Source organism: Schistocerca gregaria, chromosome 4 (assembly GCF_023897955.1).
Source record: "Schistocerca gregaria isolate iqSchGreg1 chromosome 4, iqSchGreg1.2, whole genome shotgun sequence".
Taxonomy (NCBI): domain Eukaryota; kingdom Metazoa; phylum Arthropoda; class Insecta; order Orthoptera; family Acrididae; genus Schistocerca; species Schistocerca gregaria.
This window is the reverse complement of record NC_064923.1, coordinates 12,896,310-12,921,044: the sequence shown is the minus strand read 5'-3', so window position 1 is coordinate 12,921,044 and position 24,735 is coordinate 12,896,310. Positions and strand designations below refer to the sequence as shown.

Below are 24,735 nucleotides of genomic sequence, written 5' to 3'. Positions count from 1 at the left end.
TAGGCAAAGTTTAAAGTTGCTATTTCCATTACATCACGTTAATCAGAAAAACGGTAAGTTACATCTGCAGAGGAACAAAATTCCGTTCCTCCCCACGTGGGGCTCGAACACACGACCCTGGGATTAAGAGCCTTATGTTCTACCGACTGAGCTAGCCGCGCTGCCTCGGTGAGTACATGCCGGTTAGCACGTCACACAGTACTCGTTTGGGTTGATTGGTCCGATACAGAACCTCCCCATGTTGCCTAATGTTTTCCTAACGTCACACTCGTCACGTAGTTCACTTTTATTTCATAATCATTTCTGAGAGGTAACAGAATTGCATGACAACCTGCAGAGCTAGTTTCGTCAAAATTAACACACATACTTGATGTGACTCATAAGCCGAACGAGTTACTTTCCGACGTTATTTTAGATGTGCAAGTGCCAGTCAAAAACACGCGGCGACGGCAATATGCAAACCAATTCGCTAGTTAACACCGGTCTTGTTGTGCGTGTTTCAAGCTCAAGAGCATCTCCAAGCAGAAAATGGTCAACAGCAACGTTCACACGGTTTCGTACTGCTCAAGTGCTACACTAAAACGGTATGTTTCTTTTTCAGATCTGGAAAAACACGACCGAGAGAGGAATCAAACACGCAATCTTCGGATACGAAGTCCGACGCCTTATCCATTAGGCCACACGGTCACTGACAAAGAAGTGGAACTTATATACGACTCATCTCAAAACGCTCACACCAGTGAGGAGTTGTGTTTTCGTTCTACACAGACGCTGCCCCTTGCTCTTTCCCACCCATTTGATACATTCAACCTGCGACGAGACCTACCAAATATAGACTGGGAAACTAAACCACACACTTTGTGCATTCGGAAATGTAAGGCAGGGCGTCCCTCGCCGCATTTGCTACGATGTCCTTTTGCTACTTCTGCAGAAGTGGCGGCGGCGACGACGACGACGACGACGACGACAACCGCGGAAGGCTCTGAGATATGTGAGAAATACATCTATAAAATATATTTCAGACTGTCCCATCCCACCTTATGCTGTACCGCTTTGGCAAATGCTTTATCTGCGCCATTCGCCTTAATCACATCTGAGAGTAATTCTTAATAAAACGCCTCTCGCTAATTGTTAGTCATCCCAAATACTGTTTGCTATAAGGCCACGACGCGCAACTGATATCCAAAATTCGTCTGCCTCCTGTGAGGATCGAACTCACGACCCCTGGTTTACTAGACCAGTGCTCTGCCACTGAGCTAAAGAGGCGAGACCTAGCGGTACTTTTGCATACTTCATCCTTACGGTCGTCTGGATCATCAGACTTCAGCTGACAACACTTCATATTACCGTCTAATATTTGCAGCTATGGCGACCCATTACTGCTTGCCTACACATCTGACACGTAAAGGAAGTGCTCTCCAAATAACACCACTTGCATTTCAGAACATGTCTTTCACACATGTCTACAAAATCACCTTCACCTTCAAATACAGTTTCGTAGCGACTGACGGAGACGTAGGCAAAGTTTAAAGTTGCTATTTCCATTACATCACGTTAATCAGAAAAACGGTAAGTTACATCTGCAGAGGAACAAAATTCCGTTCCTCCCCACGTGGGGCTCGAACCCACGACCCTGGGATTAAGAGCCTTATGCTCCACCGACTGAGCTAGCCGCGCTGCCTCGGTGAGTATATGCCGGTTAGCACGTCACACAGTACTCGTTTGGGTTGATTGGTCCCATACAGAACCTCCCCATGTTGCCTAATGTTTTCCTAACGTCACACTCGTCACGTAGTTCACTTTTATTTCATAATCATTTCTGAGAGGTAACAGAATTGCATGACAACCTGCAGAGCTAGTTTCGTCAAAATTAACACACATACTTGATGTGACTCATAAGCCGAACGAGTTACTTTCCGACGTTATTTTAGATGTGCAAGTGCCAGTCAAAAACACGCGGCGACGGCAATATGCAAACCAACTCGCTAGTTAACACCGGTCTTGTTGTGCGTGTTTCAAGCTCAAGAGCATCTCCAAGCAGAAAATGGTCAACAGCAACGTTCACACGGGTTCGTACTGCTCAAGTGCTGCACTAAAACGGTATGTTTCTTTTTCATATCTGGAAAAACACGACCGAGAGAGGAATCAAACACGCAATCTTCGGATACGAAGTCCGACGCCTTATCCATTAGGCCACACGGTCACTGACAAACAAGTGGAACTTATATACGACTCATCTCAAAACGCTCACACCACTGAGGAGTTGTGTTTTCGTTCTACACAGACGCTGCCCCTTGCTCTTTCCCACCCATTTGATACATTCAACCTGCTACGAGACCTACCAAATATAGACTGGGAAACTAAACCACACACTTTGTGCATTCGGAAATGTAAGGCAGGGCGTCCCTCGCCGCATTTGCTACGATATCCATTTGCTACTTCTGCAGAAGTGGCGGCGGCGGCGGCGGCGGCGACGACGACGACAACCGCGGAAGGCTCTGAGATATGTGAGAAATACATCTATAAAATATATTTCAGACTGTCCCATCCCACCTTATGCTGTACCGCTTTGGCAAATGCTTTATCTGCGCCATTCGCCTTAATCACATCTGAGAGTAATTCTTAATAAAACGCCTCTCGCTAATTGTTAGTCATCCCAGATACTGTTTGCTATAAGGCCACGACGCGCAACAGATATCCAAAATTCGTCTGCCTCCTGTGAGGATCGAACTCACGACCCCTGGTTTACTAGACCAGTGCTCTGCCACTGAGCTAAAGAGGCGCGGCCTAGCGGTACTTTTGCGTACTTCATCCTTACGGTCGTCTGGATCATCAGACTTCAGCTGACAACACTTCATATTACCGTCTAATATTTGCAGCTATGGCGACCCATTACTGCTTGCCTACACATCTGACACGTAAAGGAAGTGCTCTCCAAATAACACCACTTGCATTTCAGAACATGTCTTTCACACATGTCTACAAAATCACCTTCACCTTCAAATACAGTTTCGTAGCGACTGACGGAGACGTAGGCAAAGTTTAAAGTTGCTATTTCCATTACATCACGTTAATCAGAAAAACGGTAAGTTACATCTGCAGAGGAACAAAATTCCGTTCCTCCCCACGTGGGGCTCGAACCCACGACCCTGGGATTAAGAGCCTTATGTTCTACCGACTGAGCTAGCCGCGCTGCCTCGGTGAGTATATGCCGGTTAGCACGTCACACAGTACTCGTTTGGGTTGATTGGTCCCATACAGAACCTCCCCATGTTGCCTAATGTTTTCCTAACGTCACACTCGTCACGTAGTTCACTTTTATTTCATAATCATTTCTGAGAGGTAACAGAATTGCATGACAACCTGCAGAGCTAGTTTCGTCAAAATTAACACACATACTTGATGTGACTCATAAGCCGAACGAGTTACTTTCCGACGTTATTTTAGATGTGCAAGTGCCAGTCAAAAACACGCGGCGACGGCAATATGCAAACCAATTCGCTAGTTAACACCGGTCTTGTTGTGCGTGTTTCAAGCTCAAGAGCATCTCCAAGCAGAAAATGGTCAACAGCAACGTTCACACGGTTTCGTACTGCTCAAGTGCTGCACTAAAACGGTATGTTTCTTTTTCATATCTGGAAAAACACGACCGAGAGAGGAATCAAACACGCAATCTTCGGATACGAAGTCCGACGCCTTATCCATTAGGCCACACGGTCACTGACAAACAAGTGGAACTTATATACGACTCATCTCAAAACGCTCACACCACTGAGGAGTTGTGTTTTCGTTCTACACAGACGCTGCCCCTTGCTCTTTCCCACCCATTTGATACATTCAACCTGCTACGAGACCTACCAAATATAGACTGGGAAACTAAACCACACACTTCGTGCATTCGGAAATGTAAGGCAGGGCGTCCCTCGCCGCATTTGCTACGATGTCCATTTGCTACTTCTGCAGAAGTGGCGGCGGCGGCGACGACGACGACGACGACGACAACCGTGGAAGGCTCTGAGATATGTGAGAAATACATCTATAAAATATATTTCAGACTGTCCCATCCCACCTTATGCTGTACCGCTTTGGCAAATGCTTTATCTGCGCCATTCGCCTTAATCACATCTGAGAGTAATTCTTAATAAAACGCCTCTCGCTAATTGTTAGTCATCCCAGATACTGTTTGCTATAAGGCCACGACGCGCAACTGATATCCAAAATTCGTCTGCCTCCTGTGAGGATCGAACTCACGACCCCTGGTTTACTAGACCAGTGCTCTGCCACTGAGCTAAAGAGGCGCGGCCTAGCGGTACTTTTGCGTACTTCATCCTTACGGTCGTCTGGATCATCAGACTTCAGCTGACAACACTTCATATTACCGTCTAATATTTGCAGCTATGGCGACCCATTACTGCTTGCCTACACATCTGACACGTAAAGGAAGTGCTCTCCAAATAACACCACTTGCATTTCAGAACATGTCTTTCACACATGTCTACAAAATCACCTTCACCTTCAAATACAGTTTCGTAGCGACTGACGGAGACGTAGGCAAAGTTTAAAGTCGCTATTTCCATTACATCACGTTAATCAGAAAAACGGTAAGTTACATCTGCAGAGGAACAAAATTCCGTTCCTCCCTACGTGGTGCTCGAACCCACGACCCTGGGATTAAGAGCCTTATGTTCTACCGACTGAGCTAGCCGCGATGCCTCGGTGAGTATATGCAGGTTAGCACGTCACACAGTACTCGTTTGGGTTGATTGGTCCCATACAGAACCTCCCCATGTTGCCTAATGTTTTCCTAACGTCACACTCGTCACGTAGTTCACTTTTATTTCATAATCATTTCTGAGAGGTAACAGAATTGCATGACATCCTGCAGAGCTAGTTTCGTCAAAATTAACACACATACTTGATGTGACTCATAAGCCGAACGAGTTACTTTCCGACGTTATTTTAGATGTGCAAGTGCCAGTCAAAAACACGCGGCGACGGCAATATGCAAACCAATTCGCTAGTTAACACCGGTCTTGTTGTGCGTGTTTCAAGCTCAAGAGCATCTCCAAGCAGAAAATGGTCAACAGCAACGTTCACACGGTTTCGTACTGCTCAAGTGCTGCACTAAAACGGTATGTTTCTTTTTCATATCTGGAAAAACACGACCGATAGAGGAATCAAACACGCAATATTCGGATACGAAGTCCGTCGCCTTATCCATTAGGCCACACGGTCACTGACAAACAAGTGGAACTTATATACGACTCATCTCAAAACGCTCACACCACTGAGGAGTTGTGTTTTCGTTCTACACAGACGCTGCCCCTTGCTCTTTCCCACCCATTTGATACATTCAACCTGCTACGAGACCTACCAAATATAGACTGGGAAACTAAACCACACACTTTGTGCATTCGGAAATGTAAGGCAGGGCGTCCCTCGCCGCATTTGCTACGATGTCCATTTGCTACTTCTGCAGAAGTGGCGACGACGACGACGACGACGACGACGACGACGACGACAACCGCGGAAGGCTCTGAGATATGTGAGAAATACATCTATGAAATATATTTCAGACTGTCCCATCCCACCTTATGCTGTACCGCTTTGGCAAATGCTTTATCTGCGCCATTCGCCTTAATCACATCTGAGAGTTATTCTTAATAAAACGCCTCTCGCTAATTGTTAGTCACCCCAGATACTGTTTGCTATAAGGCCACGACGCGCAACTGATATCCAAAATTCGTCTGCCTCCTGTGAGGATCGAACTCACGACCGCTGGTTTACTAGACCAGTGCTCTGCCACTGAGCTAAAGAGGCGCGGCCTAGCGGTACTTTTGCGTACTTCATCCTTACGGTCGTCTGGATCATCAGACTTCAGCTGACAACACTTCATATTACCGTCTAATATTTGCAGCTATGGCGACCCATTACTGCTTGCCTACACATCTGACACGTAAAGGAAGTGCTCTCCAAATAACACCACTTGCATTTCAGAACATGTCTTTCACACATGTCTACAAAATCACCTTCACCTTCAAATACAGTTTCGTAGCGACTGACGGAGACGTAGGCAAAGTTTAAAGTTGCTATTTCCATTACATCACGTTAATCAGAAAAACGGTAAGTTACATCTGCAGAGGAACAAAATTCCGTTCCTCCCCACGTGGGGCTCGAACCCACGACCCTGGGATTAAGAGCCTTATGTTCTACCGACTGAGCTAGCCGCGCTGCCTCGGTGAGTATATGCCCGTTAGCACGTCACACAGTACTCGTTTGGGTTGATTGGTCCCATACAGAACCTCCCCATGTTGCCTAATGTTTTCCTAACGTCACACTCGTCACGTAGTTCACTTTTATTTCATAATCATTTCTGAGAGGTAACAGATTTGCATGACAACCTGCAGAGCTAGTTTCGTCAAAATTAACACACATACTTGATGTGACTCATAAGCCGAACGAGTTACTTTCCGACGTTATTTTAGATGTGCAAGTGCCAGTCAAAAACACGCGGCGACGGCAATATGCAAACCAATTCGCTAGTTAACACCGGTCTTGTTGTGCGTGTTTCAAGCTCAAGAGCATCTCCAAGCAGAAAATGGTCAACAGCAACGTTCACACGGTTTCGTACTGCTCAAGTGCTGCACTAAAACGGTATGTTTCTTTTTCATATCTGGAAAAACACGACCGAGAGAGGAATCAAACACGCAATCTTCGGATACGAAGTCCGACGCCTTATCCATTAGGCCACACGGTCACTGACAAACAAGTGGAACTTATATACGACTCATCTCAAAACGCTCACACCACTGAGGAGTTGTGTTTTCGTTCTACACAGACGCTGCCCCTTGCTCTTTCCCACCCATTTGATACATTCAACCTGCTACGAGACCTACCAAATATAGACTGGGAAACTAAACCACACACTTTGTGCATTCGGAAATGTAAGGCAGGGCGTCCCTCGCCGCATTTGCTACGATGTCCATTTGCTACTTCTGCAGAAGTGGCGGCGGCGACGACGACGACGACGACGACAACGGCGGAAGGCTCTGAGATATGTGAGAAATACATCTATAAAATATATTTCAGACTGTCCCATCCCACCTTATGCTGTACCGCTTTGGCAAATGCTTTATCTGCGCCATTCGCCTTAATCACATCTGAGAGTAATTCTTAATAAAACGCCTCTCGCTAATTGTTAGTCATCCCAGATACTGTTTGCTATAAGGCCACGACGCGCAACTGATATCCAAAATTCGTCTGCTTCCTGTGAGGATCGAACTCACGACCCCTGGTTTACTAGACCAGTGCTCTGCCACTGAGCTAAAGAGGCGCGGCCTAGCGGTACTTTTGCGTACTTCATCCTTACGGTCGTCTGGATCATCAGACTTCAGCTGACAACACTTCATATTACCGTCTAATATTTGCAGCTATGGCGACCCATTACTGCTTGCCTACACATCTGACACGTAAAGGAAGTGCTCTCCAAATAACACCACTTGCATTTCAGAACATGTCTTTCACACATGTCTACAAAATCACCTTCACCTTCAAATACAGTTTCGTAGCGACTGACGGAGACGTAGGCAAAGTTTAAAGTTGCTATTTCCATTACATGACGTTAATCAGAAAAACGGTAAGTTACATCTGCAGAGGAACAAAATTCCGATCCTCCCCACGTGGGGCTCGAACCCACGACCCTGGGATTAAGAGCCTTATGTTCTACCGACTGAGCTAGCCGCGCTGCCTCGTTGAGTATATGCCGGTTAGCACGTCACACAGTACTCGTTTGGGTTGATTGGTCCCATACAGAACCTCCCCATGTTGCCTAATGTTTTCCTAACGTCACACTCGTCACGTAGTTCACTTTTATTTCATAATCATTTCTGAGAGGTAACAGAATTGCATGACAACCTGCAGAGCTAGTTTCGTCAAAATTAACACACATACTTGATGTGACTCATAAGCCGAACGAGTTACTTTCCGACGTTATTTTAGATGTGCAAGTGCCAGTCAAAAACACGCGGCGACGGCAATATGCAAACCAATTCGCTAGTTAACACCGGTCTTGTTGTGCGTGTTTCAAGCTCAAGAGCATCTCCAAGCAGAGAATGGTCAACAGCAACGTTCACACGGTTTCGTACTGCTCAAGTGCTGCACTAAAACGGTATGTTTCTTTTTCAGATCTGGAAAAACACGACCGAGAGAGGAATCAAACACGCAATCTTCGGATACGAAGTCCGACGCCTTATCCATTAGGCCACACGGTCACTGACAAACAAGTGGAACTTATATACGACTCATCTCAAAACGCTCACACCACTGAGGAGTTGTGTTTTCGTTCTACACAGACGCAGCCCCTTGCTCTTTCCCACCCATTTGATACATTCAACCTGCTACGAGACCTACCAAATATAGACTGGGAAACTAAACCACACACTTTGTGCATTCGGAAATGTAAGGCAGGGCGTCCCTCGCCGCATTTGCTACGCAGAAGTGGCGGCGGCGACGACGACGACGACGACGACAACCGCGGAAGGCTCTGAGATATGTGAGAAATACATCTATAAAATATATTTCAGACTGTCCCATCCCACCTTATGCTGTACCGCTTTGGCAAATGCTTTATCTGCGCCATTCGCCTTAATCACATCTGAGAGTAATTCTTAATAAAACGCCTCTCGCTAATTGTTAGTCATCCCAGATACTGTTTGCTATAAAGCCACGACGCGCAACTGATATCCAAAATTCGTCTGCTTCCTGTGAGGATCGAACTCACGACCCCTGGTTTACTAGACCAGTGCTCTGCCACTGAGCTAAAGAGGCGCGGCCTAGTGGTACTTTTGCGTACTTCATCCTTACGGTCGTCTGGATCATCAGACTTCAGCTGACAACACTTCATATTACCGTCTAATATTTGCAGCTATGGCGACCCATTACTGCTTGCCTACACATCTGACACGTAAAGGAAGTGCTCTCCAAATAACACCACTTGCATTTCAGAACATGTCTTTCACACATGTCTACAAAATCACCTTCACCTTCAAATACAGTTTCGTAGCGACTGACGGAGACGTAGGCAAAGTTTAAAGTTGCTATTTCCATTACATCACGTTAATCAGGAAAACGGTAAGTTACATCTGCAGAGGAACAAAATTCCGTTCCTCCCCACGTGGGGCTCGAACCCACGACCCTGGGATTAAGAGCCTTATGTTCTACCGACTGAGCTAGCCGCGCTGCCTCGGTGAGTATATGCCGGTTAGCACGTCACACAGTACTCGTTTGGGTTGATTGGTCCCATACAGAACCTCCCCATGTTGCCTAATGTTTTCCTAACGTCACACTCGTCACGTAGTTCACTTTTATTTCATAATCATTTCTGAGAGGTAACAGAATTGCATGACAACCTGCAGAGCTAGTTTCGTCAAAATTAACACACATACTTGATGTGACTCATAAGCCGAACGAGTTACTTTCCGACGTTATTTTAGATGTGCAAGTGCCAGTCAAAAACACGCGGCGACGGCAATATGCAAACCAATTCGCTAGTTAACACCGGTCTTGTTGTGCGTGTTTCAAGCTCAAGAGCATCTCCAAGCAGAGAATGGTCAACAGCAACGTTCACACGGTTTCGTACTGCTCAAGTGCTGCACTAAAACGGTATGTTTCTTTTTCAGATCTGGAAAAACACGACCGAGAGAGGAATCAAACACGCAATCTTCGGATACGAAGTCCGACGCCTTATCCATTAGGCCACACGGTCACTGACAAACAAGTGGAACTTATATACGACTCTTCTCAAAACGCTCACACCACTGAGGAGTTGTGTTTTCGTTCTACACAGACGCTGCCCCTTGCTCTTTCCCACCCATTTGATACATTCAACCTGCTACGAGACCTACCAAATATAGACTGGGAAACTAAACCACACACTTTGTGCATTCGGAAATGTAAGGCAGGGCGTCCCTCGCCGCATTTGCTACGATGTCCATTTGCTACTTCTGCAGAAGTGGCGGCGGCGCCGACGACGACGACGACGACGACGACGACAACCGCGGAAGGCTCTGAGATATGTGAGAAATACATCTATAAAATATATTTCAGACTGTCCCATCCCACCTTATGCTGTACCGCTTTGGCAAATGCTTTATCTGCGCCATTCGCCTTAATCACATCTGAGAGTAATTCTTAATAAAACGCCTCTCGCTAATTGTTAGTCATCCCAGATACTGTTTGCTATAAGGCCACGACGCGCAACTGATATCCAAAATTCGTCTGCTTCCTGTGAGGATCGAACTCACGACCCCTGGTTTACTAGACCAGTGCTCTGCCACTGAGCTAAAGAGGCGCGGCCTAGCGGTACTTTTGCGTACTTCATCCTTACGGTCGTCTGGATCTTCAGACTTCAGCTGACAACACTTCATATTACCGTCTAATATTTGCAGCTATGGCGACCCATTACTGCTTGCCTACACATCTGACACGTAAAGGAAGTGCTCTCCAAATAACACCACTTGCATTTCAGAACATGTCTTTCACACATGTCTACAAAATCACCTTCACCTTCAAATACAGTTTCGTAGCGACTGACGGAGACGTAGGCAAAGTTTAAAGTTGCTATTTCCATTACATCACGTTAATCAGGAAAACGGTAAGTTACATCTGCAGAGGAACAAAATTCCGTTCCTCCCCACGTGGGGCTCGAACCCACGACCCTGGGATTAAGAGCCTTATGTTCTACCGACTGAGCTAGCCGCGCTGCCTCGGTGAGTATATGCCGGTTAGCACGTCACACAGTACTCGTTTGGGTTGATTGGTCCCATACAGAACCTCCCCATGTTGCCTAATGTTTTCCTAACGTCACACTCGTCACGTAGTTCACTTTTATTTCATAATCATTTCTGAGAGGTAACAGAATTGCATGACAACCTGCAGAGCTAGTTTCGTCAAAATTAACACACATACTTGATGTGACTCATAAGCCGAACGAGTTACTTTCCGACGTTATTTTAGATGTGCAAGTGCCAGTCAAAAACACGCGGCGACGGCAATATGCAAACCAATTCGCTAGTTAACACCGGTCTTGTTGTGCGTGTTTCAAGCTCAAGAGCATCTCCAAGCAGAGAATGGTCAACAGCAACGTTCACACGGTTTCGTACTGCTCAAGTGCTGCACTAAAACGGTATGTTTCTTTTTCAGATCTGGAAAAACACGACCGAGAGAGGAATCAAACACGCAATCTTCGGATACGAAGTCCGACGCCTTATCCATTAGGCCACACGGTCACTGACAAACAAGTGGAACTTATATACGACTCATCTCAAAACGCTCACACCACTGAGGAGTTGTGTTTTCGTTCTACACAGACGCTGCCCCTTGCTCTTTCCCACCCATTTGATACATTCAACCTGCTACGAGACCTACCAAATATAGACTGGGAAACTAAACCACACACTTTGTGCATTCGGAAATGTAAGGCAGGGCGTCCCTCGCCGCATTTGCTACGATGTCCATTTGCTACTTCTGCAGAAGTGGCGGCGGCGGCGACGACGACGACGACGACGACGACGACGACAACCGCGGAAGGCTCTGAGATATGTGAGAAATACATCTATAAAATATATTTCAGACTGTCCCATCCCACCTTATGCTGTACCGCTTTGGCAAATGCTTTATCTGCGCCATTCGCCTTAATCACATCTGAGAGTAATTCTTAATAAAACGCCTCTCGCTAATTGTTAGTCATCCCAGATACTGTTTGCTATAAGGCCACGACGCGCAACTGATATCCAAAATTCGTCTGCCTTCTGTGAGGATCGAACTCACGACCCCTGGTTTACTAGACCAGTGCTCTGCCACTGAGCTAAAGAGGCGCGGCCTAGCGGTACTTTTGCGTACTTCATCCTTACGGTCGTCTGGATCATCAGACTTCAGCTGACAACACTTCATATTACCGTCTAATATTTGCAGCTATGGCGACCCATTACTGCTTGCCTACACATCTGACACGTAAAGGAAGTGCTCTCCAAATAACACCACTTGCATTTCAGAACATGTCTTTCACACATGTCTACAAAATCACCTTCACCTTCAAATACAGTTTCGTAGCGACTGACGGAGACGTAGGCAAAGTTTAAAGTTGCTATTTCCATTACATCACGTTAATCAGAAAAACGGTAAGTTACATCTGCAGAGGAACAAAATTCCGTTCCTCCCCACGTGGGGCTCGAACCCACGACCCTGGGATTAAGAGCCTTATGTTCTACCGACTGAGCTAGCCGCGCTGCCTCGGTGAGTATATGCCGGTTAGCACGTCACACAGTACTCGTTTGGGTTGATTGGTCCCATACAGAACCTCCCCATGTTGCCTAATGTTTTCCTAACGTCACACTCGTCACGTAGTTCACTTTTATTTCATAATCATTTCTGAGAGGTAACAGAATTGCATGACAACCTGCAGAGCTAGTTTCGTCAAAATTAACACACATACTTGATGTGACTCATAAGCCGAACGAGTTACTTTCCGACGTTATTTTAGATGTGCAAGTGCCAGTCAAAAACACGCGGCGACGGCAATATGCAAACCAATTCGCTAGTTAACACCGGTCTTGTTGTGCGTGTTTCAAGCTCAAGAGCATCTCCAAGCAGAAAATGGTCAACAGCAACGTTCACACGGTTTCGTACTGCTCAAGTGCTACACTAAAACGGTATGTTTCTTTTTCATATCTGGAAAAACACGACCGAGAGAGGAATCAAACACGCAATCTTCGGATACGAAGTCCGACGCCTTATCCATTAGGCCACACGGTCACTGACAAACAAGTGGAACTTATATACGACTCATCTCAAAACGCTCACACCACTGAGGAGTTGTGTTTTCGTTCTACACAGACGCTGCCCCTTGCTCTTTCCCACCCATTTGATACATTCAACCTGCTACGAGACCTACCAAATATAGACTGGGAAACTAAACCACACACTTTGTGCATTCGGAAATGTAAGGCAGGGCGTCCCTCGCCGCATTTGCTACGATGTCCATTTGCTACTTCTGCAGAAGTGGCGGCGGCGGCGACGACGACGACGACGACGACGACGACGACGACGACAACCGCGGAAGGCTCTGAGATATGTGAGAAATACATCTATAAAATATATTTCAGACTGTCCCATCCCACCTTATGCTGTACCGCTTTGGCAAATGCTTTATCTGCGCCATTCGCCTTAATCACATCTGAGAGTAATTCTTAATAAAACGCCTCTCGCTAATTGTTAGTCATCCCAGATACTGTTTGCTATAAGGCCACGACGCGCAACTGATATCCAAAATTCGTCTGTCTTCTGTGAGGATCGAACTCACGACCCCTGGTTTACTAGACCAGTGCTCTGCCACTGAGCTAAAGAGGCGCGGCCTAGCGGTACTCTTGCGTACTTCATCCTTACGGTCGTCTGGATCATCAGACTTCAGCTGACAACACTTCATATTACCGTCTAATATTTGCAGCTATGGCGACCCATTACTGCTTGGCTACACATCTGACACGTAAAGGAAGTGCTCTCCAAATAACACCACTTGCATTTCAGAACATGTCTTTCACACATGTCTACAAAATCACCTTCACCTTCAAATACAGTTTCGTAGCGACTGACGGAGACGTAGGCAAAGTTTAAAGTTGCTATTTCCATTACATCACGTTAATCAGAAAAACGGTAAGTTACATCTGCAGAGGAACAAAATTCCGTTCCTCCCCACGTGGGGCTCGAACCCACGACCCTGGGATTAAGAGCCTTATGTTCTACCGACTGAGCTAGCCGCGCTGCCTCGGTGAGTATATGCCGGTTAGCACGTCACACAGTACTCGTTTGGGTTGATTGGTCCCATACAGAACCTCCCCATGTTGCCTAATGTTTTCCTAACGTCACACTCGTCACGTAGTTCACTTTTATTTCATAATCATTTCTGAGAGGTAACAGAATTGCATGACAACCTGCAGAGCTAGTTTCGTCAAAATTAACACACATACTTGATGTGACTCATAAGCCGAACGAGTTACTTTCCGACGTTATTTTAGATGTGCAAGTGCCAGTCAAAAACACGCGGCGACGGCAATATGCAAACCAATTCGCTAGTTAACACCGGTCTTGTTGTGCGTGTTTCAAGCTCAAGAGCATCTCCAAGCAGAAAATGGTCAACAGCAACGTTCACACGGTTTCGTACTGCTCAAGTGCTACACTAAAACGGTATGTTTCTTTTTCATATCTGGAAAAACACGACCGAGAGAGGAATCAAACACGCAATCTTCGGATACGAAGTCCGACGCCTTATCCATTAGGCCACACGGTCACTGACAAACAAGTGGAACTTATATACGACTCATCTCAAAACGCTCACACCACTGAGGAGTTGTGTTTTCGTTCTACACAGATGCTGCCCCTTGCTCTTTCCCACCCATTTGATACATTCAACCTGCTACGAGACCTACCAAATATAGACTGGGAAACTAAAGCACACACTTTGTGCATTCGGAAATGTAAGGCAGGGCGTCCCTCGCCGCATTTGCTACGATGTCCATTTGCTACTTCTGCAGAAGTGGCGGCGGCGGCGACGACGACGACGACGACGACGACGACGACGACGACGACGACAACCGCGGAAGGCTCTGAGATATGTGAGAAATACATCTATAAAATATATTTCAGACTGTCCCATCCCACCTTATGCTGTACCGCTTTGGCAAATGCTTTATCTGCGCCATTCGCCTTAATCACATCTGAGAGTAATTCTTAATAAAACGCCTCTCGCTAATTGTTAGTCATCCCAGATACTGTTTGCTATAAGGCCACGACGCGCAACTGATATCCAAAATTCGTCTGCCTTCTGTGAGGATCGAACTCACGACCCCTGGTTTACTAGACCAGTGCTCTGCCACTGAGCTAAAGAGGCGCGGCCTAGCGGTACTTTTGCGTACTTCATCCTTACGGTCGTCTGGATCATCAGACTTCAGCTGACAACACTTCATATTACCGTCTAATATTTGCAGCTATGGCGACCCATTACTGCTTGCCTACACATCTGACACGTAAAGGAAGTGCTCTCCAAATAACACCACTTGCATTTCAGAACATGTCTTTCACACATGTCTACAAAATCACCTTCACCTTCAAATACAGTTTCGTAGCGACTGACGGAGACGTAGGCAAAGTTTAAAGTTGCTATTTCCATTACATCACGTTAATCAGAAAAACGGTGAGTTACATCTGCAGAGGAACAAAATTCCGTTCCTCCCCACGTGGGGCTCGAACCCACGACCCTGGGATTAAGAGCCTTATGTTCTACCGACTGAGCTAGCCGCGCTGCCTCGGTGAGTATATGCCGGTTAGCACGTCACACAGTACTCGTTTGGGTTGATTGGTCCCATACAGAACCTCCCCATGTTGCCTAATGTTTTCCTAACGTCACACTCGTCACGTAGTTCACTTTTATTTCATAATCATTTCTGAGAGGTAACAGAATTGCATGACAACCTGCAGAGCTAGTTTCGTCAAAATTAACACACATACTTGATGTGACTCATAAGCCGAACGAGTTACTTTCCGACGTTATTTTAGATGTGCAAGTGCCAGTCAAAAACACGCGGCGACGGCAATATGCAAACCAATTCGCTAGTTAACACCGGTCTTGTTGTGCGTGTTTCAAGCTCAAAAGCATCTCCAAGCAGAGAATGGTCAACAGCAACGTTCACACGGTTTCGTACTGCTCAAGTGCTGCACTAAAACGGTATGTTTCTTTTTCAGATCTGGAAAAACACGACCGAGAGAGGAATCAAACACGCAATCTTCGGATACGAAGTCCGACGCCTTATCCATTAGGCCACACGGTCACTGACAAACAAGTGGAACTTATATACGACTCATCTCAAAACGCTCACACCACTGAGGAGTTGTGTTTTCGTTCTACACAGACGCAGCCCCTTGCTCTTTCCCACCCATTTGATACATTCAACCTGCTACGAGACCTACCAAATATAGACTGGGAAACTAAACCACACACTTTGTGCATTCGGAAATGTAAGGCAGGGCGTCCCTCGCCGCATTTGCTACGATGTCCATTTGCTACTTCTGCAGAAGTGGCGGCGGCGACGACGACGACGACGACGACGACGACGACGACGACGACGACAACCGCGGAAGGCTCTGAGATATGTGAGAAATACATCTATAAAATATATTTCAGACTGTCCCATCCCACCTTATGCTGTACCGCTTTGGCAAATGCTTTATCTGCGCCATTCGCCTTAATCACATCTGAGAGTAATTCTTAATAAAACGCCTCTCGCTAATTGTTAGTCATCCCAGATACTGTTTGCTATAAGGCCACGACGCGCAACTGATATCCAAAATTCGTCTGCTTCCTGTGAGGATCGAACTCACGACCCCTGGTTTACTAGACCAGTGCTCTGCCACTGAGCTAAAGAGGCGCGGCCTAGCGGTACTTTTGCGTACTTCATCCTTACGGTCGTCTGGATCTTCAGACTTCAGCTGACAACACTTCATATTACCGTCTAATATTTGCAGCTATGGCGACCCATTACTGCTTGCCTACACATCTGACACGTAAAGGAAGTGCTCTCCAAATAACACCACTTGCATTTCAGAACATGTCTTTCACACATGTCTACAAAATCACCTTCACCTTCAAATACAGTTTCGTAGCGACTGACGGAGACGTAGGCAAAGTTTAAAGTTGCTATTTCCATTACATCACGTTAATCAGGAAAACGGTAAGTTACATCTGCAGAGGAACAAAATTCCATTCCTCCCCACGTGGGGCTCGAACCCACGACCCTGGGATTAAGAGCCTTATGTTCTACCGACTGAGCTAGCCGCGCTGCCTCGGTGAGTATATGCCGGTTAGCACGTCACACAGTACTCGTTTGGGTTGATTGGTCCCATACAGAACCTCCCCATGTTGCCTAATGTTTTCCTAACGTCACACTCGTCACGTAGTTCACTTTTATTTCATAATCATTTCTGAGAGGTAACAGAATTGCATGACAACCTGCAGAGCTAGTTTCGTCAAAATTAACACACATACTTGATGTGACTCATAAGCCGAACGAGTTACTTTCCGACGTTATTTTAGATGTGCAAGTGCCAGTCAAAAACACGCGGCGACGGCAATATGCAAACCAATTCGCTAGTTAACACCGGTCTTGTTGTGCGTGTTTCAAGCTCAAGAGCATCTCCAAGCAGAGAATGGTCAACAGCAACGTTCACACGGTTTCGTACTGCTCAAGTGCTGCACTAAAACGGTATGTTTCTTTTTCAGATCTGGAAAAACACGACCGAGAGAGGAATCAAACACGCAATCTTCGGATACGAAGTCCGACGCCTTATCCATTAGGCCACACGGTCACTGACAAACAAGTGGAACTTATATACGACTCATCTCAAAACGCTCACACCACTGAGGAGTTGTGTTTTCGTTCTACACAGACGCTGCCCCTTGCTCTTTCCCACCCATTTGATACATTCAACCTGCTACGAGACCTACCAAATATAGACTGGGAAACTAAACCACACACTTTGTGCATTCGGAAATGTAAGGCAGGGCGTCCCTCGCCGCATTTGCTACGATGTCCATTTGCTACTTCTGCAGAAGTGGCGGCGGCGGCGACGACGACGACGACGACGACGACGACGACAACCGCGGAAGGCTCTGAGATATGTGAGAAATACATCTATAAAATATATTTCAGACTGTCCCATCCCACCTTATGCTGTACCGCTTTGGCAAATGCTTTATCTGCGCCATTCGCCTTAATCACATCTGAGAGTAATTCTTAATAAAACGCCTCTCGCTAATTGTTAGTCATCCCAGATACTGTTTGCTATAAGGCCACGACGCGCAACTGATATCCAAAATTCGTCTGCCTTCTGTGAGGATCGAACTCACGACCCCTGGTTTACTAGACCAGTGCTCTGCCACTGAGCTAAAGAGGCGCGGCCTAGCGGTACTTTTGCGTACTTCATCCTTACGGTCGTCTGGATCATCAGACTTCAGCTGACAACACTTCATATTACCGTCTAATATTTGCAGCTATGGCGACCCATTACTGCTTGCCTACACATCTGACACGTAAAGGAAGTGCTCTCCAAATAACACCACTTGCATTTCAGAACATGTCTTTCACACATGTCTACAAAATCACCTTCACCTTCAAATACAGTTTCGTAGCGACTGACGGAGACGTAGGCAAAGTTTAAAGTTGCTATTTCCATTACATCACGTTAATCAGAAAAACGGTAAGTTACATCTGCAGAGGAACAAAATTCCGTTCCTCCCCACGTGGGGCTCGAACCCACGACCCTGGGATTAAGAGCCTTATGTTCTACCGACTGAGCTAGCCGCGCTGCCTCGGTGAGTATATGCCGGTTAGCACGTCACACAGTACTCGTTTGGGTTGATTGGTCCCATACAGAACCTCCCCATGTTGCCTAATGTTTTCCTAACGTCACACTCGTCACGTAGTTCACTTTTATTTCATAATCATTTCTGAGAGGTAACAGAATTGCATGACAACCTGCAGAGCTAGTTTCGTCAAAATTAACACACATACTTGATGTGACTCATAAGCCGAACGATTTACTTTCCGACGTTATTTTAGATGTGCAAGTGCCAGTCAAAAACACGCGGCGACGGCAATATGCAAACCAATTCGCTAGTTAACACCGGTCTTGTTGTGCGTGTTTCAAGCTCAAGAGCATCTCCAAGCAGAAAATGGTCAACAGCAACGTTCACACGGTTTCGTACTGCTCAAGTGCTACACTAAAACGGTATGTTTCTTTTTCATATCTGGAAAAACACGACCGAGAGAGGAATCAAACACGCAATCTTCGGATACGAAGTCCGACGCCTTATCCATTAGGCCACACGGTCACTGACAAACAAGTGGAACTTATATACGACTCATCTCAAAACGCTCACACCACTGAGGAGTTGTGTTTTCGTTCTACACAGACGCTGCCCCTTGCTCTTTCCCACCCATTTGATACATTCAACCTGCTACGAGACCTACCAAATATAGACTGGGAAACTAAACCACACACTTTGTGCATTCGGAAATGTAAGGCAGGGCGTCCCTCGCCGCATTTGCTACGATGTCCATTTGCTACTTCTGCAGAAGTGGCGGCGGCGGCGACGACAACGACGACGACGACGACGACGACGACGACGACAACCGCGGAAGGCTCTGAGATATGTGAGAAATACATCTATAAAATATATTTCAGACTGTCCCATCCCACCTTATGCTGTACCGCTTTGGCAAATGCTTTATCTGCGCCATTCGCCTTAATCACATCTGAGAGTAATTCTTAATAAAACGCCTCTCGCTAATTGTTAGTCATCCCAGATACTGTTTGCTATAAGGCCACGACGCGCAACTGATATCCAAAATTCGTCTGCCTTCTGTGAGGATCGAACTCACGACCCCTGGTTTACTAGACCAGTGCTCTGCCACTGAGCTAAAGAGGCGCGGCCTAGCGGTACTTTTGCGTACTTCATCCTTACGGTCGTCTGGATCATCAGACTTCAGCTGACAACACTTCATATTACCGTCTAATATTTGCAGCTATGGCGACCCATTACTGCTTGCCTACACATCTGACACGTAAAGGAAGTGCTCTCCAAATAACACCACTTGCATTTCAGAACATGTCTTTCACACATGTCTACAAAATCACCTTCACCTTCAAATACAGTTTCGTAGCGACTGACGGAGACGTAGGCAAAGTTTAAAGTTGCTATTTCCATTACATCACGTTAATCAGAAAAACGGTGAGTTACATCTGCAGAGGAACAAAATTCCGTTCCTCCCCACGTGGGGCTCGAACCCACGACCCTGGGATTAAGAGCCTTATGTTCTACCGACTGAGCTAGCCGCGCTGCCTCGGTGAGTATATGCCCGTTAGCACGTCACACAGTACTCGTTTGGGTTGATTGGTCCCATACAGAACCTCCCCATGTTGCCTAATGTTTTCCTAACGTCACACTCGTCACGTAGTTCACTTTTATTTCATAATCATTTCTGAGAGGTAACAGAATTGCATGACAACCTGCAGAGCTAGTTTCGTCAAAATTAACACACATACTTGATGTGACTCATAAGCCGAACGAGTTACTTTCCGACGTTATTTTAGATGTGCAAGTGCCAGTCAAAAACACGCGGCGACGGCAATATGCAAACCAATTCGCTAGTTAACACCGGTCTTGTTGTGCGTGTTTCAAGCTCAAGAGCATCTCCAAGCAGAAAATGGTCAACAGCAACGTTCACACGGTTTCGTCCTGCTCAAGTGCTGCACTAAAACGGTATGTTTCTTTTTCATATCTGGAAAAACACGACCGAGAGAGGAATCAAACACGCAATCTTCGGATACGAAGTCCGACGCCTTATCCATTAGGCCACACGGTCACTGACAAACAAGTGGAACTTATATACGACTCATCTCAAAACGCTCACACCACTGAGGAGTTGTGTTTTCGTTCTACACAGACGCTGCCCCTTGCTCTTTCCCACCCATTTGATACATTCAACCTGCTACGTGACCTACCAAATATAGACTGGGAAACTAAACCACACACTTTGTGCATTCGGAAATGTAAGGCAGGGCGTCCCTCGCCGCATTTGCTACGATGTCCATTTGCTACTTCTGCAGAAGTGGCGGCGGCGGCGACGACGACGACGACGACGATGACGACGACGACAACCGCGGAAGGCTCTGAGATATGTGAGAAATACATCTATAAAATATATTTCAGACTGTCCCATCCCACCTTATGCTGTACCGCTTTGGCAAATGCTTTATCTGCGCCATTCGCCTTAATCACATCTGAGAGTAATTCTTAATAAAACGCCTCTCGCTAATTGTTAGTCATCCCAGATACTGTTTGCTATAAGGCCACGACGCGCAACTGATATCCAAAATTCGTCTGCCTCCTGTGAGGATCGAACTCACGACCCCTGGTTTACTAGACCGGTGCTCTGCCACTGAGCTAGAGAGGCGCGGCCTAGCGGTACTTTTGCGTACTTCATCCTTACGGTCGTCTGGATCATCAGACTTCAGCTGACAACACTTCATATTACCGTCTAATATTTGCAGCTATGGCGACCCATTACTGCTTGCCTACACATCTGACACGTAAAGGAAGTGCTCTCCAAATAACACCACTTGCATTTCAGAACATGTCTTTCACACATGTCTACAAAATCACCTTCACCTTCAAATACAGTTTCGTAGCGACTGACGGAGACGTAGGCAAAGTTTAAAGTTGCTATTTCTATTACATCACGTTAATCAGAAAAACGGTAAGTTACATCTGCAGAGGAACAAAATTCCGTTCCTCCCCACGTGGGGCTCGAACCCACGACCCTGGGATTTAGAGCCTTATGTTCTACCGACTGAGCTAGCCGCGCTGCCTCGGTGAGTATATGCCGGTTAGCACGTCACACAGTACTCGTTTGGTTTGATTGGTCCCATACAGAACCTCCCCATGTTGCCTAATTTTTCCTAACGTCACACTCGTCACGTAGTTCACTTTTATTTCATAATCATTTCTGAGAGGTAACAGAATTGCATGACAACCTGCAGAGCTAGTTTCGTCAAAATTAACACACATACTTGATGTGACTCATAAGCCGAACGAGTTACTTTCCGACGTTATTTTAGATGTGCAAGTGCCAGTCAAAAACACGCGGCGACGGCAATATGCAAACCAATTCGCTAGTTAACACCGGTCTTGTTGTGCGTGTTTCAAGCTCAAGAGCATCTCCAAGCAGAAAATGGTCAACAGCAACGTTCACACGGTTTCGTACTGCTCAAGTGCTGCACTAAAACGGTATGTTTACTTTTCATATCTGGAAAAACACGACCGAGAGAGGAATCAAACACGCAATCTTCGGATACGAAGTCCGACGCCTTATCCATTAGGCCACACGGTCACTGACAAACAAGTGGAACTTATATACGACTCATCTCAAAACGCTCACACCACTGAGGAGTTGTGTTTTCGTTCTACACAGACGCTGCCCCTTGCTCTTTCCCACCCATTTGATACATTCAACCTGCTACGAGACCTACCAAATATAGACTGGGAAACTAAACCACACACTTTGTGCATTCGGAAATGTAAGGCAGGGCGTCCCTCGCCGCATTTGCTACGATGTCCATTTGCTACTTCTGCAGAAGTGGCGGCGGCGGCGACGACGACGACGACGACGACGACGACGACGACAACCGCGGAAGGCTCTGAGATATGTGAGAAATACATCTATAAAATATATTTCAGACTGTCCCATCCCACCTTATGCTGTACCGCTTTGGCAAATGCTTTATCTGCGCCATTCGCCTTAATCACATCTGAGAGTAATTCTTAATAAAACGCCTCTCGCTAATTGTTAGTCATCCCAGATACTGTTTGCTATAAGGCCACGACGCGCAACTGATATCCAAAATTCGTCTGCCTCCTGTGAGGATCGAACTCACGACCCCTTGTTTACTAGACCAGTGCTCTGCCACTGAGCTAAAGAGGCGCGGCCTAGCGGTACTTTTGCGTACTTTATCCTTACGGTCGTCTGGATCATCAGACTTCAGCTGACAACACTTCATATTACCGTCTAATATTTGCAGCTATGGCGACCCATTACTGCTTGCCTACACATCTGACACGTAAAGGAAGTGCTCTCCAAATAACACCACTTGCATTTCAGAACATGTCTTTCACACATGTCTACAAAATCACCTTCACCTTCAAATACAGTTTCGTAGCGACTGACGGAGACGTAGGCAAAGTTTAAAGTTGCTATTTCTATTACATCACGTTAATCAGAAAAACGGTAAGTTACATCTGCAGAGGAACAAAATTCCGTTCCTCCCCACGTGGGGCTCGAACCCACGACCCTGGGATTTAGAGCCTTATGTTCTACCGACTGAGCTAGCCGCGCTGCCTCGGTGAGTATATGCCGGTTAGCACGTCACACAGTACTCGTTTGGTTTGATTGGTCCCATACAGAACCTCCCCATGTTGCCTAATTTTTCCTAACGTCACACTCGTCACGTAGTTCACTTTTATTTCATAATCATTTCTGAGAGGTAACAGAATTGCATGACAACCTGCAGAGCTAGTTTCGTCAAAATTAACACACATACTTGATGTGACTCATAAGCCGAACGATTTACTTTCCGACGTTATTTTAGATGTGCAAGTGCCAGTCAAAAACACGCGGCGACGGCAATATGCAAACCAATTCGCTAGTTAACACCGGTCTTGTTGTGCGTGTTTCAAGCTCAAGAGCATCTCCAAGCAGAAAATGGTCAACAGCAACGTTCACACGGTTTCGTACTGCTCAAGTGCTACACTAAAACGGTATGTTTCTTTTTCATATCTGGAAAAACACGACCGAGAGAGGAATCAAACACGCAATCTTCGGATACGAAGTCCGACGCCTTATCCATTAGGCCACACGGTCACTGACAAACAAGTGGAACTTATATACGACTCATCTCAAAACGCTCACACCACTGAGGAGTTGTGTTTTCGTTCTACACAGACGCTGCCCCTTGCTCTTTCCCACCCATTTGATACATTCAACCTGCTACGAGACCTACCAAATATAGACTGGGAAACTAAACCACACACTTTGTGCATTCGGAAATGTAAGGCAGGGCGTCCCTCGCCGCATTTGCTACGATGTCCATTTGCTACTTCTGCAGAAGTGGCGGCGGCGGCGACGACAACGACGACGACGACGACGACGACGACGACGACAACCGCGGAAGGCTCTGAGATATGTGAGAAATACATCTATAAAATATATTTCAGACTGTCCCATCCCACCTTATGCTGTACCGCTTTGGCAAATGCTTTATCTGCGCCATTCGCCTTAATCACATCTGAGAGTAATTCTTAATAAAACGCCTCTCGCTAATTGTTAGTCATCCCAGATACTGTTTGCTATAAGGCCACGACGCGCAACTGATATCCAAAATTCGTCTGCCTTCTGTGAGGATCGAACTCACGACCCCTGGTTTACTAGACCAGTGCTCTGCCACTGAGCTAAAGAGGCGCGGCCTAGCGGTACTTTTGCGTACTTCATCCTTACGGTCGTCTGGATCATCAGACTTCAGCTGACAACACTTCATATTACCGTCTAATATTTGCAGCTATGGCGACCCATTACTGCTTGCCTACACATCTGACACGTAAAGGAAGTGCTCTCCAAATAACACCACTTGCATTTCAGAACATGTCTTTCACACATGTCTACAAAATCACCTTCACCTTCAAATACAGTTTCGTAGCGACTGACGGAGACGTAGGCAAAGTTTAAAGTTGCTATTTCCATTACATCACGTTAATCAGAAAAACGGTGAGTTACATCTGCAGAGGAACAAAATTCCGTTCCTCCCCACGTGGGGCTCGAACCCACGACCCTGGGATTAAGAGCCTTATGTTCTACCGACTGAGCTAGCCGCGCTGCCTCGGTGAGTATATGCCCGTTAGCACGTCACACAGTACTCGTTTGGGTTGATTGGTCCCATACAGAACCTCCCCATGTTGCCTAATGTTTTCCTAACGTCACACTCGTCACGTAGTTCACTTTTATTTCATAATCATTTCTGAGAGGTAACAGAATTGCATGACAACCTGCAGAGCTAGTTTCGTCAAAATTAACACAC

At 46.3% G+C, this 24,735-nt stretch overlaps 16 non-coding genes across 16 annotated transcripts; all 16 read right to left on the bottom strand.

Moving 5' to 3' along the window:
• Positions 1-1,194: 1,194 nt before the first annotated feature.
• On the bottom strand, positions 1,195-1,266 carry Trnat-agu (transfer RNA threonine (anticodon AGU)). The gene has a single exon. It is a non-coding gene; the product is annotated as a tRNA-Thr (tRNA).
• Positions 1,267-2,710: 1,444 nt separating this feature from the next.
• Positions 2,711-2,782, bottom strand: Trnat-agu (transfer RNA threonine (anticodon AGU)). The gene has a single exon. It is a non-coding gene; the product is annotated as a tRNA-Thr (tRNA).
• A 1,444-nt stretch (positions 2,783-4,226) lies between these two features.
• Positions 4,227-4,298, bottom strand: Trnat-agu (transfer RNA threonine (anticodon AGU)). Its single transcript has one exon. It is a non-coding gene; the product is annotated as a tRNA-Thr (tRNA).
• Positions 4,299-5,748: 1,450 nt separating this feature from the next.
• On the bottom strand, positions 5,749-5,820 carry Trnat-agu (transfer RNA threonine (anticodon AGU)). The gene has a single exon. It is a non-coding gene; the product is annotated as a tRNA-Thr (tRNA).
• Positions 5,821-7,261: 1,441 nt separating this feature from the next.
• Trnat-agu (transfer RNA threonine (anticodon AGU)) lies at positions 7,262-7,333 on the bottom strand. The gene has a single exon. It is a non-coding gene; the product is annotated as a tRNA-Thr (tRNA).
• A 1,421-nt stretch (positions 7,334-8,754) lies between these two features.
• Positions 8,755-8,826, bottom strand: Trnat-agu (transfer RNA threonine (anticodon AGU)). Its single transcript has one exon. It is a non-coding gene; the product is annotated as a tRNA-Thr (tRNA).
• Positions 8,827-10,276: 1,450 nt separating this feature from the next.
• Positions 10,277-10,348, bottom strand: Trnat-agu (transfer RNA threonine (anticodon AGU)). Its single transcript has one exon. It is a non-coding gene; the product is annotated as a tRNA-Thr (tRNA).
• A 1,453-nt stretch (positions 10,349-11,801) lies between these two features.
• Positions 11,802-11,873, bottom strand: Trnat-agu (transfer RNA threonine (anticodon AGU)). The gene has a single exon. It is a non-coding gene; the product is annotated as a tRNA-Thr (tRNA).
• A 1,459-nt stretch (positions 11,874-13,332) lies between these two features.
• Trnat-agu (transfer RNA threonine (anticodon AGU)) lies at positions 13,333-13,404 on the bottom strand. Its single transcript has one exon. It is a non-coding gene; the product is annotated as a tRNA-Thr (tRNA).
• A 1,465-nt stretch (positions 13,405-14,869) lies between these two features.
• Positions 14,870-14,941, bottom strand: Trnat-agu (transfer RNA threonine (anticodon AGU)). Its single transcript has one exon. It is a non-coding gene; the product is annotated as a tRNA-Thr (tRNA).
• Positions 14,942-16,403: 1,462 nt separating this feature from the next.
• On the bottom strand, positions 16,404-16,475 carry Trnat-agu (transfer RNA threonine (anticodon AGU)). Its single transcript has one exon. It is a non-coding gene; the product is annotated as a tRNA-Thr (tRNA).
• A 1,453-nt stretch (positions 16,476-17,928) lies between these two features.
• Positions 17,929-18,000, bottom strand: Trnat-agu (transfer RNA threonine (anticodon AGU)). Its single transcript has one exon. It is a non-coding gene; the product is annotated as a tRNA-Thr (tRNA).
• A 1,462-nt stretch (positions 18,001-19,462) lies between these two features.
• Trnat-agu (transfer RNA threonine (anticodon AGU)) lies at positions 19,463-19,534 on the bottom strand. Its single transcript has one exon. It is a non-coding gene; the product is annotated as a tRNA-Thr (tRNA).
• Positions 19,535-20,990: 1,456 nt separating this feature from the next.
• Trnat-agu (transfer RNA threonine (anticodon AGU)) lies at positions 20,991-21,062 on the bottom strand. Its single transcript has one exon. It is a non-coding gene; the product is annotated as a tRNA-Thr (tRNA).
• Positions 21,063-22,517: 1,455 nt separating this feature from the next.
• On the bottom strand, positions 22,518-22,589 carry Trnat-agu (transfer RNA threonine (anticodon AGU)). Its single transcript has one exon. It is a non-coding gene; the product is annotated as a tRNA-Thr (tRNA).
• A 1,461-nt stretch (positions 22,590-24,050) lies between these two features.
• Trnat-agu (transfer RNA threonine (anticodon AGU)) lies at positions 24,051-24,122 on the bottom strand. The gene has a single exon. It is a non-coding gene; the product is annotated as a tRNA-Thr (tRNA).
• Positions 24,123-24,735: the final 613 nt, after the last annotated feature.